The sequence below is a fragment of the Peromyscus leucopus genome, chromosome 7, assembly GCF_004664715.2.
Source record: "Peromyscus leucopus breed LL Stock chromosome 7, UCI_PerLeu_2.1, whole genome shotgun sequence".
NCBI classification, from domain to species: domain Eukaryota; kingdom Metazoa; phylum Chordata; class Mammalia; order Rodentia; family Cricetidae; genus Peromyscus; species Peromyscus leucopus.
Genome location: NC_051069.1, coordinates 55,062,356 through 55,077,104, shown reverse-complemented (window position 1 = coordinate 55,077,104; position 14,749 = coordinate 55,062,356). Strand labels below are relative to the sequence as shown.

General features: G+C 48.7%; 1 protein-coding gene across 1 annotated transcript in view; it reads left to right on the top strand.

Annotated features, from left to right (window-relative positions):
* The window catches only part of Smco4 (single-pass membrane protein with coiled-coil domains 4), a 52,021-nt gene that overhangs the window by 17,365 nt on the left and 19,907 nt on the right, over nt 1-14,749 (top strand). The gene's annotated exons all lie outside the window — the stretch shown is intronic.

The window sequence follows — 14,749 nt, the reverse complement described above, 5'->3', positions numbered from 1 at the left end:
GGTCCTTCAGAGGAGCATCCCCTGCTCTGGACTGCTGAGCCATCTTGCCGGCCTTTGTTTATTTATTCTTTGACACAGGTTCTTACTCTGTCGCCGAGGCTGGCCTTGAACTCATGGTGAACCTCATGCCTTTGTCTCCTGAGTGTTAGGATAGCAGATATGAGCCAAGATGCCAGGCAAAACAGCATTTAGAAACAGTTTTTAAAATGTGAGTATCGGTCACCTGCACTTTGAACACGGTCACTTACTAAGTAATCATCATGAGCTCACTTCAAAAGCCCTTTGGCCTCCTCTCAAAACACCTCCCACGCAGCTAGTGGACTCACTCTTCCGTTTTTTACTGTCGAGTGAGAACTCCCCAGGCTACTCACCCTCCTTCATAAAGTGGAGACAAGTACAGGGAGCCAGGGAACCAGCCCACAGTGTTTAGTCTTCAGGGTTCCAGTGCTTTATACATTTGCCATTTGGTCTTGAGTTATTTTCCTTTATTCAAGGAGCTCACAATCCTGTAGGGCAGAGGGCCTCAAGTTCTGATCATGTGAATAAGCCGAGAGTCACATGAGGATTCTTTCCATGAGAGGTTGAGTCTTGGTGAGATGGTGGTGGAGGTGGTGACTTTTGAGTCTTAATTCATTGAAAACAAGATCATTTGCAAGCTTAGTCTTCTACTGATAGGCTTGCAGTGGGATGAAGGACTGGGTGTCCTAGTATAAGACAGCCCCTCCTCTGACTCCCTAAACCTGTTACCCACCTGTGTCCGTCAGCTACCACTTACCTGTCTGCCTGTCCAGCCGATTGGCAGGTCTGTCTGGGAGCATTCCTCACGTGTTCCCCTTAGAGCTGCAAGAACAGCCAGGGAAATGTGCAGGCCAGTTTGCCGAATGGTCTTCCCACAAGGAATCGGAAAGGGGATCTTGCCTTAGCATTATGAATAAAGAAAACAGAAAGATGATGGGGATCAGGAAAAAACCACCTCAAATATGTCAATTTGGACTTCAAATGGGGCACAGCGCACGAAAGAAGGTGTGTTAGCTGAACTGCACTGTCTGCCTAAAGATGCATCCTGCAGCCAGCGATGATGTATGGATGTCACAGGAGGGGGAGTCACACCACACTCACTTTGTCCGAGGATACACCTGTGTACGTGAGGACCCACTCTTCTCCCCAGAGATCGGCTCTTCTCTGGGTCACCTGGATTTCTCTTCCTCCTTGGGCATTTTGCTTCTTGGTCGTGTCCTCGCCACGCCGTGCCCACCACTTTGGTCCTTCAACATGATGTGTGGGGGAACCTGTCTACTGTCAGTTTATTTTGTGGACTCATTCATTGATGCCCCAGAGGGCGAAGGGTGCTGTTTTTACTCTGACAGAAACTTGGGCCATGAAGCTTGAGAAATCCTGGGTTTGAATTCTTGTGAGACTTTGGATAACCACTCCATCTTGAAGCTGGGTATGAAAACATGCCCACCTCAGAGATACTGAAGATGGGATGAGATGGCTCAGGCCCAAAGCCTTGGCGCAGAGCCTAGCATCCGTAAGCACGGCCTGCTGCTCTTGGCTTTGTGTTTAGTACTAAAAAGGATGATAGGACTCATTTCGGGCTTCAGGGTGCAGCTGGAGCCGTGCCCCCACACAGGAGGCCCCTTCCAGAACTCTGGAAGTAAACTTGAAGCTTCCCCTGGGGTCTGATTGTGGCTGTGAAGGTGCTGGTGGGTAGAGCAGGTGTGCGCTGGAGAAATGTCCTGGCTTTATACTGTAGGTGGAGAAGTGGGGCTGTGCTGGAATCGGAGAACCCCAGGAAGCTGCTTGGGACAGCAGGCGCTTTTTAGTTTCTAAAACAATGTAGCAGTGGAAGGGAACCTGGTGGCTTTGTATCCAGCCCAGTGATGCTTTTAGTGGACTCTCTGGGTCTGGCAAACAAGGTTCTGAAGTCATTCTCTGACCTTAGCAGTCTTGCTGTGAACTGAGGCCATGACTGACACCCACACATACTCCCACAGGGTTTGTTGAGGGCCTGTGTGCTGAGTGTTAGCATCCAACCCTTGCTTTCAAGTCTCAGTCTGCTCAGTTCTGTAGTTTAGGCTTGAGTGTCATGAACTTTTCCTCTCGAAGTTAAAATAGTTCTGTTCTTTATAAGCGCTGTTTTCCTTTCCTTTCTTGTCTTCTTTTGATGTGTGTGTGTGTGCGCACACGTGCGCGCGCGCATGCGCAGGCAACAGTGGTACATGCTGAGAATTAGCCAGATAGGTGGTTTCTACCTGGAGCCTTAATTGAAATAGCATCTCTCCCCCAGTGTTGTCCCTACAGTCAAGCTAATGGTTTAGCCTGCAGACTTTCCCAGTCTGAGACTCGGGCTCCAGTTCTGTGATTGGGTGAGTACCTTAGTGTCTTTTCTTTTCCATGTGCATGTGTGTGTGTGGTATATATGAGTATAGGTACACGTGTGTGAGTATACATATGAAGGTTCATATGTATGGAAGCCCAAGACTGATACTGGGAGTCATCCCTGATCAATTCCAGCCTTATTGAGGCAGGGCTCTGATATGGCTAGTCTTGCTGGCCAGCTTGTGGACCACCACACCCATCTGGCATTTCCATGTGCTCTGGGCATCTGAACTCTGGTCACATTTGGTAGCAAGTGTTTTAACCACTGAGTGATCTCCCCAGCCCCTGTCAGGTCCAAAGGAAACTCCATTTCCTCAGATTCTGGCAGTTAGACAAAAGCCAGTATTCCTCAGGAACTTGTGAAGATGGTTCCGTTCTACCAAAGGAGTCATTTCCCTTGTCACTGGCAGAAGGGACAAATGGCTATTTGTGGTGACTTTTATCATCCCAAATGTATGCTGGTCTCCAGGCTCCCGAGTATCACACATGCCTGCTACATATGTTAGAGTCCATGCTGGCACCCTGGCTCTCCTCACCCCTCTCCCCTCGGCTTTCCCAGCTTCTCATTCTCCTTAGCGCCCCTCTGTTTTGGCTGTGCGCTCTCTTGGTCCCTTCTTTGTCTTTGTCTCTTACGTCCTCCACCTCCGCTCTCTGCTCCTGTTTCTCTGCTGGCCGTGTTCAGTCTACTACTTTCTCTCCCTGCTCTGGACTCTTCCAGAAGTCTGTGGCTGATCTCCCTCATATCTACAATAAAAATCCTCCCCTTGACCGTAGCATGGGGCGGTCATGTCGTCAGTTTATCCCCTCTTTAGCATCTTTTCTGTGAGACAAGGGTGTGGTCCGTCTGCAGTGGTCCCTGCTGCCTCAGGCATCCCTTCTTCTGCCTTTCACTGCCCAGTGTCTTGTTCCTGTTGGATGGAGTGCTTGGTGCTGGCTGCAGCGTGGTGGGGTCCCCTCTCCAGTAAGGGCTTACAGCTGCTCTGTCACGGGTTGGCCCCGTCACCCTGTGTCTTCCTACCTCACTTTAAATTCCCAGTGTCTTTCCCTTCCCCGGCTCTGCGGCGGCACCTCTCGAGTCTGCACCTCTCGCGTCTGTGTGTGCTGACTCTTGGCTTGCCTGCTGCGTCTCTGTCCAGTCTCAGCTTGGCCGAGTCTCACACCTAGGGGAGGTTACAAATGAGGGTGACCCCATTGCCTTGCTCTTGGCTTTTACACCTCACCCCCTTTCTCTTTATGCTTCCATATCCTCCCCACCCCTCAGCTTCCCTAGAAGAGCCCCTGATTAGAAGGGAATGGCTTTCTGGGCCTCCATTTGGGAAGGGGTTGCCAGAGTCAGTCTTGTGTAATTTTATATTTTACACGTGCTCCTTTGTCAACCCCAACATTTGCAGAGTGAGTCTCTGGCCCTCCATTGATGTTTCCGGCTTATCTCCCAGCTCTGCTGGACAGGAATGCACAATGAATTAATTGAGTTGTTTTTATCCCACTTCCTGCCGCACGGAACACCTGCGTGGTGAGTGCTGCCAGCTCCCCTGCCTCGTACCTGATTGGCCAGCTGTCCCAGCCATGTTAGTTTCTTGCTTCTATCAGAAGTGTCAGTCTTGTCTTTTGAAGTTTCTCTGCTGTGCTGTTGTTAATTTAGAGGTGCACGGCGTGCTCTTCGGGGACCACCCTTGTGTCCCCACCTTGCCGTCAGCCTTGTGATCACTGGTGACCCCAAAGCTTGTGAAAGCTGCCTGCCGAGATATGTAGAATGAGGGTGTGTTAGTGTGTTCCGCATGGGTTCCTGCGCTTGTGTGTCTTTCCTGTGGCCTCATTTTAACCCAGTCTCTCTTAAGCTGCTGTTGCTGCTTCAGGCCTGACCTCTGAAGAGGTGCAGCAAAGACAGACTTTAAAGACTGCGAAGAGATCTTGGGTCCATACCATTCCATAGGCAAATGTGGTTTTACCAAGAACAAAATGTGGGCAGAGAATGACTACAACCCAACCACAGATGCTGCCCTGTCTGCAGCCTGTCCCTTGCTAGTTTTCCTTGGTTGAAACGTCCCAGAGCCAGCTTTGTGGTTCCTGGTGAAACTATGGCTTAGGTGACGTTTTGCTGCTTAAAAACCCAGATGAACTCTTTGGGTATATGCCCAGGAGTGGTGTTGTTGAGCCATGTAATAGTTGTGTTTTTAATGTTTTGAGAAACATCCTGTGGTAGTTTGGATGAGAATGGCCCCATTTCTTCGTTTGTTTGAATACTTGGTCCTGTGTTAGTGGAACTCTTGGGGAAGGATTAGAAGGTGTGGCCTTGGAGGAGGTGTGTCACTGAGTGTGGGCTTTGAGGTTTCAAAAGCCCACGCCAGGTCCAGTCTCATTCTCTCTCTGCTGGTGGACCAGGATGTAAGTTCTCAGCTGCTGCTCCAGCACCATGTCTGCCTGCCTGCTGCCATGCTCCCCACCATGATGATAATGGACTGACCTCTGAAACTGTAAGCCCCCAATTAAATGCTTCCTCATACAAGTTGCCTTGGTCACGGTGTCTCTTCACCGCAATAGGACAGTAACTAAGACACCCCCTTACCCTATTCCCTTAATGGCTATACTGGGTTACGCTCCCACTGGCAGAACAGAGCCCTTGCCTCATCCTTGAAAAAAATCAGGTAGGCAGCTAAACCTGTCTCCGTGAAGCTGAGATTCTACAGTGACCTTGCACAAGGATTGCTCGTGGGTGAGGTTCCTCACTGAGGGTACAGAAGGAAGTGTGGAGTTGGATGGCAAGGCTTGCAATCCTGGTCTGTCACTCTTGCTGTGGGCCAATTAGTCTTGTAAGTGGTCTTTGCCCTCCCAGCATGCTTAAAGAATGCCTAAAATTAGTGTGTCCATTAGGGTTGTCAGGAGAGAGACTGGATGGGAAGCGCCGGGCGAGCTGCAGGTGTTTACAGATGTCTGTCTTTATGTCCGGTTACGAGGAGAGAGCAGGCGCCACCTGGAGAGACTCGAACACTAGAGACCCAGCTTGGACATTAGCATCCAGCACGGTTCGACCCTGGGGAAAAGGGTCAAAACTGCCCTGCTTTCTGGACTTGTAGAAGTCACCATAGTCGTGTGGCGTGTGTGAGAGGAATACCTGTAAGACAGTACTTGGTACACTGAATTCTCCAGAAGTGACCAAGTCAAACAGAAAAGGCAGACACTCGACAGTTAAGGGAGCCGGGAGCCAGGCATGGAGGCACGTATCTGTTTTCCTGGCATTTGGGAGACTGAGGCAGGAAGATCCAGAGACCAAGGGCAGCTTGTTTATATAGTGAAAAGAGGAAGGGGAAACCCACGAAAGGATAAGAAGAGGGTGAGTGCCTTTGTCTCTCTTCCCAAGGGGCTTTCAGCACTTACACACCCACCCAACCCCACCCCCACACACCTTTCTATCTCTTACACACCCACACCCAACAAGATAAACACTCACCAACTACACACCCTTTCTTTCTCTTGCACACACAAACACACACACACACACACACACACACACACCACATTCACCCATATTCATATCCCCCATTCCTACCCCTGTCGTCTGGCCCTGGTGGACCCTGCAGCCTAATAAGGCCCGAGGAAGGTCCCCTGGGTCCTTGGTGGAGGAGAGTCTTTTTCTGCTTTCTTCCGGTTCTGCCCACACTGGTGAGTGGGCCGTCTAGTTCTGGGCTGCTGTTTGTCTGTGGCTGTGTCCTCTCAGTCTGTCTGCACAGTTAGTGCCATCGCCATTGGTGCTGGACAGGCTGGTGTCTGCGGGGTTAGAGCTGGTGTAGAGAAGAGTTCAGTGGGGAGCAGTCTGTGTCAGGGAGTGTACGGAGTTTGCTGATGCATCTCCCTCAGCTACATCCTTTCCTTTGCCCCAGATGAACACAACTTTTTTCTTCTGTGACTTACACAAGAGTTGTAGGCACTGTGACCTTTGGTGACTCCCTGGGCTTGCCTTTTTCATAGTGACTATATAGCAGGAGATGGGGACGGGCAATTCAACTTCCAATATTGTTTTATTAAGTGCCTGGCACTAATGAGTCCACTGTCCTGAATACCATTAATTTTCTAAACAAAATGTGCTGTGAGCACAGTTAATCTTTCAAGTTGTAATCCCAGAGTTGCTTGACCTGACCTGTGTAGCTGTAGGAAACAAATGGCTGGCTCTTGATAAATCGTGGACTTTTCTGAGCCTAAAGAAGGCCTTTTCTGAGTTAATTATGTCCTGGGGAGCAGAGAGTGCCGTCTCCAAGTCAGGCAGGGTGTTCTCCATGCCTCTGTGACAAGGATAATGGTCCGCAGATTTCAGAATAATTGCTCGTGGATTTGGCTTTGGAGTTTTGCCAGCTTCAGTATGAGTGCTGGCATGACTCTTACTCACCGGCATGGTTCCGAGTGTCACCTGTGCAGCGGGAATGGCTGAGGATGGCAGGAGGTGACACAGTCCTTAGTTGTGGCAGTGATTAACACATGTAACCACTGCTGTAAGAACTGTGGCCTTGGGAGTCTAGAAAATGTGATATTCAGAACCTAATCAATTAGTCATTGTAAAAATTGGCCTCTTGCTGCTGGCTGCCGTTCCGTGCGGGGTGACAGTGGTGTGGGGGAGAAAGTATCACTTTCCTCTGATCCTACAGGCTGAAACCACTCCCCAACCCAAGGACACCACCACTGCAGGCACTTCAGAGGGTCTTTGCCCTTTCCTGTCCCTCACTAGTGACTGGGTGCTCACCAAGTCCTGTGGACTTTGCTGCCCTCACTCATCCCCTGGCTCCAAGCCAGCATCTCAAAGGTTAGGTCATTACCCTTGCCACTAGATTCTGAAATCAGCTTTTCAAAGATGCAGGACGGAAGAGGTGGAATGGAAAATGTCGGAGGTTCTGTATGTGGTGAGTCTGATTTAGTTGGTGAGACTCATATGTAACAGTGGTTTCACAAACCACAGCTGACATCGGCAAGGGCTTTGTACCACTCACTTATCTGTCCCCAACAACAGCCTGGAGGTGGTGTCATTATTGTTGTGTTTTATAGGTGGTGGAACAGTCGCAGGAACTTGAGAAGCTGGCCCAGGGTCACAGGTAATGTCAGGAGTCCAGTGCAGGCCGAGTGAGTGTGAGCAGGTGCATGTTTCTGGTGTAAAGTATCCTACTTGCATGTTGCCACAGAAGAAAAGTTGGAATGGTTCTGTGTGGCAGAGCCTGGTGCAGCCTCCCTTTCTAGAAATGCAGATTGAGCAGTGCCTGCCTTCGGGGATCCACTGAAGAGCCCATTCGCTTCCGAGTATGAAATCTGTGTGGTCACAAGGACTAGTGCCTGCTTCCCAGCTCCTCTCTGTGACTCTCAATCTTCCTTACTCACTGGTCTTTCAGCACCTAGATCAACCTGGCTTTGAAAGACCTCAGGGCCCTTTACATCTGCATTGGTCACCCCAGACTTAGGCCTCGTTATGACCTGCTACCATTACAAGTTGACTGTGCTTAAAGCAGCGTAAAGTAAGTTTCCTGTTCACGCAGTGTCCGTCCAAGGGCACCGAGGACAGCACCTCGCATGCTAAGGAGATACTTACTGGCTGTTCCATTATCTGGGGGAGGTAAAGGAGAGGGAAGAGTCAAATTGATCATTTCTGTCAAAATAGTCTTCAGTCTTCTTCTTGCCTGACTTTTCCAGAATGTGTTTAATTGACTATCTTTAGTACATGGACTAGGTCAAAACCTTTTGAGTTTTATCTTTGTTTACTAGACTCCCAATATCTACCCTAACTGGATGCTGAGCTGTTGACCCACACCCATTGGGTAGGCTTTCCATTCTGACAGGGCCTGGGAAAAGTCCTAGACCTTAGATGGAGAGAGCAGTTCAGGTCTGGGGAGAAGGCTCAGTTGGATGTGCTCACCATGCAGTCATGAAGGCTTGAGTTTGAGTTCCGGTACCCACATCAAAACGGCAAATCTCTGTGGTGAACTCTGGATGGAAAATAAGAGATCATGTATCAAAGACAAGGTAGAGACTGAGGAAAACACCCGATGTTCACCACTGGCCTCTGCACACACACACACACACACACACACACACACACACACACGCACACACACGCACACACACATACATACACATCCAGAAAAAGAGCACGTGAGCAGTGGAGCAGCCTCATGCTCATAGTAATAGTTGGCAGCTCACCTCTAGGTGATCCTGACCCCGGGGAGGGAGCAGACTGTAAATGGTGCCTGGCATTAGCTATCCTGTTGTCCCGGAAGCCAGCTGTTTCTTCAACCTTTCCTGTCTTGGGTCTCTTTCAGGGCAGAGTGCCTCTGTGATGCAGGCTGCCAGGCACCAGAGAGGCCACATAACCCCAGGTTTTGGTCAAGGACAGCTCTCGTCAGCTGGGCATGTGTGATCCTGGCCAAACCATTCAAACCCCTTCTCCACACCTTGACACCTTGACCGGAGCCGGCCTCCAGGAGCCCTCTGGCCTCCAATAGGTGCTGACCAGAAAGCCCTCGATTCTGTGTTGGCTGTGAAGTGGGAGCTGCACTGGTAATCTCAGGCCTGCTTGTGGAAGGCCTGCTCTGCACCAGACTCAGGCTCACAGGGCCACCATGCTGTGGCACCTCTGCCGCCACCCTGGAAGAGATGACGGACCCCTCATTGTGCAGAAGAGGAGACCGAGGCCCAGTGAGCTCCAACAATAGCTCGTGTGACTTAGCAGACGGCTGTGTGAGCTGCTGGGGAGCCAGTTTGCTGCGTTTGCGCTGGGTTGGAGTAAGCAGATGTTTCCCAGGGGATGGACTTGCTCAGGGGGTGAGCTGGACCTGACTCTGCAGGACTCGCTCTTCTTCACTCTGAAAAGGATCCCTTTGTTCCCCCTCTCCCCTCTCCAGCAGTGGGGTGCAGTGTGCGGAGATTGGCTGCAGCTCACACTCAAGCTCTCTCAGCAGAGGCCAGTGTCCTCTCCTCACCGCCTTTTCTTCCTGTTTGTCTTCTCTGGCTAGTTCTGTCTGTCTGTCTGTCTGTCTGTCTGTCTGTGTACATACTGATATACCCACCTGTCATCTGTCTAGTTTTTTGAAACAGAGTCTCGCTCACTCTGTAGCCCAGGCTAGCCTCTAGCTCTCAGTGGTCCCACTGCTCAGCCTCTTGAGAGTTGGGATAGCAGCTGGGAGCTTCTCTGTTGTCTTTACTGTGCAGTTTACTGCTCTTTGTTGGCTCCTGTAATTTTATTTTCCAGACATGCCTGAGATGCATCTTGATTTTGGCATCTTAAGAGATTTAAAGCCTTGCACTTTGTTGCCGTGATTTCCTTCATGTTGCAGGATTTTATTTGGATACAAGTCTGCTTTGTAAGGCCTGGCTTTTCCTCTTTCTTCCATCATTAAATTTCAATATCTCCCCATCTCTGTTCTTTTATAGAAATTTGTATTTCATTTTTTAGGATGTAATAATGGGTCTTCGGTGCCCTGCAGTTTGACTCCCCATCATTTTTGTTCTTAGATCATATGTCTGTGGAACAGAGTGCTTTTGTGTTCCTTGCTCAGAGGCAAGTCTGCCAGTGTCAGTTGTGGTGGTTAGCACGCTCTCTCTGGCCTTTTGGCAGGTCTGAGTGCCCACCACAGTGTTAGCCCCATCCTCCATTCTCTGACCCCGCAACACCAGACCAGTGTCTTAAAATTAGTGAGATTTTCCTGAACAAGGTGTGCATGTGTGTGTGAATCTGTGTGTGAGAATGTAAATGTATGTGTGAATGTGAGTGTTTGTGTGTGTGAGAATGTGAATGTGTGTGTTTGTGTGTGTGTGTATGTATGTGTGTGTGTGTGTGTGTGTGTGTGTGTGTGTGTGTGTGAATGTATACGGCAGAGGGCTTGTGTATTCAGTGTCTGTGTGCACGAGTCTGAGGGTGACCTTGGCTTTTGTTCTTCAGGTACCCGTTAGCCTTCTGTTTAAGACAGTCTGTAGGCCAGGCTGGCTGGCCCACACACTTCCCAGGATCTGCTTATCTATGCTGCTCGTATTGCACTGTACCCAGCTTTAACTTGAGTTCTGGGGATCCATGCCGAGTCCATGTTTTCAAGGCCTTTCCCCAACTAAGCCATCTGAATACCTTTCATGTACACAGACCATTTCTAGAAACTTTTATAAACTAGAATCTGAAATGACTTAAAAATATTAAGTTAAATGTAATAATAAGCAGATTTCATAATATCTAGACATTCTTTGTGTGTGCAGTGTTTGCATGATGTGTATGCATGTTTGCACACCTGTATGTGCGTGTGTGTGTGTGTGTGTGTGTGTGTGTGTGTGTGTGTGTGTGTGAGAGAGAGAGAGAGAGAGAGAGAGAGAGAGAGAGAGAGAGAGAGAATGTGGAGACTTGATGCTGATGCTGGGTCTTTTCCTCTATCACTCTCCACTCTTTACTCAGGCAGAGTCTCTTACTGAGCCTGGTTGTTTGACTGGAATCTGCTGTGGTCTCAAGGCTTCTCATTTGTCCTGTTTCAGGACCACCTGGTGGTCATTTGCTCTGTGACGGTTCATCTTGGTTGCCACAACTTGACACACCTGGAGAGAGGGAACCTCAGCTGAGGAATTACCCTGTCTGATTGCCATGTGGGCATGTCTGTGGGGGACTGTCTTGGCTAAGATTGATGTGGGAGGGCCCAGCCCACTGTGAGCGGCATTGTCCCCAGGCAAATGGGCCTGGGCTGTGTGAGAAAGTAGATCTCCTCCTCCTCCTCCTCCTCCTCCTCCTCCTCCTCCTCCTCCTCTTCCTCCTCCTCCTCCTCTTTGTGGTAAGGCCTGAATAGATGGCTTTTGAACAGATGAAAAGCTTAGGATGGTATTCCAGGGTTTTCTTAGCAATTTTTTTTTGAGGGGTGGTGTATGTGATAACAGCAGGTGTTAAGCACAGAAGGATTTGGGAAAAAATATTTTATTTATGAGCATGTAGGCCAGAAGAGGACATTGGATACCCTGGAGCTGGAGTCACAGGTAATTGTGAACTGATATGGTTGCTAGGAACTAAACTCCAGTCCCGGAAGAACAGTCTCTCTAGGCCCTGCCTTTCCCTTTTAGCAGATGATAAAATTGACTGCCTGGGTTTGTTCTTGCCTGATCTCATAGGTTTAGATACTACTAGGTACTGGTACACTGTGAAGTGGAGGGCTGAGTGGGAGACCCCAACACACATTGGCTAGTCACTGAAGTCACCACTGAAGTCACCACGTAGGTGGTGAGGGAATGCTTTGTAAGGAGGTATACCATACCAAATTATTTGTTCTCAACTATCCTGTTTTTTAGAGCTCTGCCTTGCCCATAGGTCTTTCTCTGGATACTGCTGCTGGCATCCTTTTGATCCAGATAATCATGTCAATTGTATGCCAGGCTGAGTCAGCTTCTAGGCAATGTGTTGAATTTGTCTTTTTGGCATGTGACATTATAGGTGATGTACCCTAGCCAATCAGACATTCATAAATGTACTTAGGAACACCTGGACTGTAGGATGCTCCCCCATCTCCTATGCCCTCACCAGGGTCTCATTCCCTGCTCTGTCCCCATGCTCTGAAATCAGGTAACATGCTCAGTGTATTCTGGGAAACTGGTCTGACTCGGTTTAGAGGGAACCAGCTACTCTCGGTTTCCACCATCTTGTGAGAACATGCAGGTAGGAAAGACACACCCTGCTGTCTGCTTTGGTCCAGACTGCCCACACACCGGGGGAAACCGTGTGCACTTTGAGTCTGTCTGATCAAAGCACAGGTGTAGACACGGGGAAGCGGCCTGGGCTGGTGTGCCTGCTTGCACAGCTGATAGCCAGAGCCTTGTGACAGCAGCTTTGGAGTCGGGGCGTGGGTGAGGAGGCGAGGCTGCTGTTGAAGGTCTCCTTCTGGAATGTCTTCTACGGAGAATTAAACATTTACCTTCACTGGTGCTCTCTGTTCTTGGCATGTGGCCGCAGACTTCGGCCTGACCTGGCTCTCCCCGGCACCACAAGTCTGGATAGACGGAGGAAAACATGCCACCCTCTGCTCTCTTTGGTATCCAAAGCCTGAAACTTCTATGGTCACGTTTTGCTCCCACCAGAGTCTGAAAAGTTAGATTTTGAGAAACTGAGGGTTGGGTGGTTTTCTTACAGCATGGTGGGCCTCAGTTGCTGATTTTCTTCAGGTGGTGGCCTGAGATTGAATTAAGATGATTATCAGGAAATTTTGGACCTCCTGGTTTTTAGTCTTTGTATTTGAGTTAGATTTGCAGAAAGATCATGAATTGCTAATTAAAAAACCTTTCTTTTCTTTGTGAAAATAATTCACACTAATTATAGAAATTGGAAAAAATATAAAAAAAGCATAATGCTGAACATGTTTCTATTCAGGGATAATCACTAAAAACATTTGTTGTATTTGCCTGTGTTTTGTATGCATAATTAAGATCATTGTGTATCAATTTTGATTTCGGTTTTTGTTGCTTACCGCATGAGTGTTCTCTCCTGATTGGCGGCAGCACAGTCTAGGTGTTTGCATGGGTTTCTTGTAGCTGCTGTAATGACTTCCTGTATATGGAGGGCTTTAAACAGTGTGTATTTATTCCCTGGAGTTGCGAGAGACAGAGTCCCAAATGGGTGCAGGCAGGACTGATTCCTCAACCAGCTATGGGGGTCTATTCCTTGCTCCCTTGCTTCTGTTAGCTGTGGCATTCAGGTCTTACTCAGATTATTGCAAATTAAATGTAGTACTAGGATTTGAATCCACACCCAGAGCTTCAAGCATCCTAGGCAAGCACTCTGTTTCTGAACTGTATCCCCAGGTTGTGCTCTTTTAAACAAACAAACAAAAAATCCCCAAAAACTTGTTTTTCAGTTTTGAGCTAGGCCATCACTAAATCACTCAGACTGGCTTTGTGCTCACTCTGTGGCCTCTATTGGTCGGGAGTCCATCCCAGCTTGAACTCAAGGTTGTTGCTATCTTCAGAGTGCTTGTTCATGTAAGGTTACATTCACAACTTTCAGGATGGGGCCTGCTATCTCTAGGGCTCTTGTTCAATCTGTAGTGCTTAAGAGGGGCTCTGAGGCTGGACTGTGTGGGTTCGAATCCCAGAGCCCCTTCTTACAAGCCAGACAACCTTGAGCATGTATCTTGATTCTCAACCACTTATTTTTTGATTGTAAAGTTGAAATAAAACACCTGCATTCCTGAGTTGGTCTAACCCTTGATGGTGTGTATGTGTATGTGTGTCTCTCTGTGTGTGTTGAGAGAGAGAGAGAGAGAGAGAGAGAGAGAGAGAGAGAGAGAGACAGAGAGGGGAGACATATACAATACATGCTTAGGGGATTGCCTAGCTCACTTAAGAAATGCAGTTGTTTTTATTAAAAATTCTGCATAACATGATTTTTATTTTAATGGCTTAATAAAATTTTATTTATGATCTACCACATTTATTTATCTAATATTGTCTTTTTGTTTTTACCTCGCACATAAGGCTACTGTGGATACACTTGACTGTCTAGTTTTGTTTTGTCTCAGATCAGTTCCCTACCATGGATTGGGGAAATGGAAATGTGGCTTCAAAGGGTGTATGTGATTTTTCAGCTGCTCAGAGTGTGGTGAGCAGCCTTCCAGAAGACTCACACCTGCCGTGTTCCTGCTGGCAGCTGAGATATGAGAGGGCCTGTGGAACACTATCACTTTAGAGCTAACGTTTAGACACTCCCGGGTCTTCTGAAGTTGTGTGCAGTTAAGACTGGGGTGTGAGTTTGCCAAGGGACCAGTGGCCTTCTGTTTTGAAATGATGTCCTGTTCTGCTATGTCTCAAAGTCCTTGTCTGTTTGTTTCAAAGACTGAAAGCTTCCTAGGAGTTCCTGAGGTCAGCGAGGATGAGTGTCTGTAGAGAGCGCATGCTGACAGCAGGGTGGTTCCAGGTTTCTGTGTAGACTCTTCTCAGATGCTCCCAACTCTGTTTGCAGTGGAACTCTTACGTTGGTTGGTGTTTTACTGCAGTCTGGGCCTCCATCCTGAGGTCTCATGTCTTTGGATTTCAGGAATTATTTTTCGGCTCTGCGCTCTGGGTCCCCAGACATCTTTTTCCTTTAATACTTTTGGGACAGTGGTGTGAGTCCCATGCTGTTCCCTCCTTTTTCCTTCTCCTCACGTCTTTATTTCAGAAGCCGCTATTTCTTCACTGTCCACTTCTACTCCCTCTCCTGGATCCAGCCCTGGGCCTCTCGTTTTACTGTGTTGGTCGCAGGAAACAGGAATGCCCTCACACCGTTTACGTTGGCAGGAGGTTGCCATTGGCAGGAGGTTGCCGCGGACTCTCGGGAATGCAGGGGACGAGCACAGCTGTCTGCTGGGAGTGCTAGCGGAGTGCTCCCACCTGGGCTGTGTCC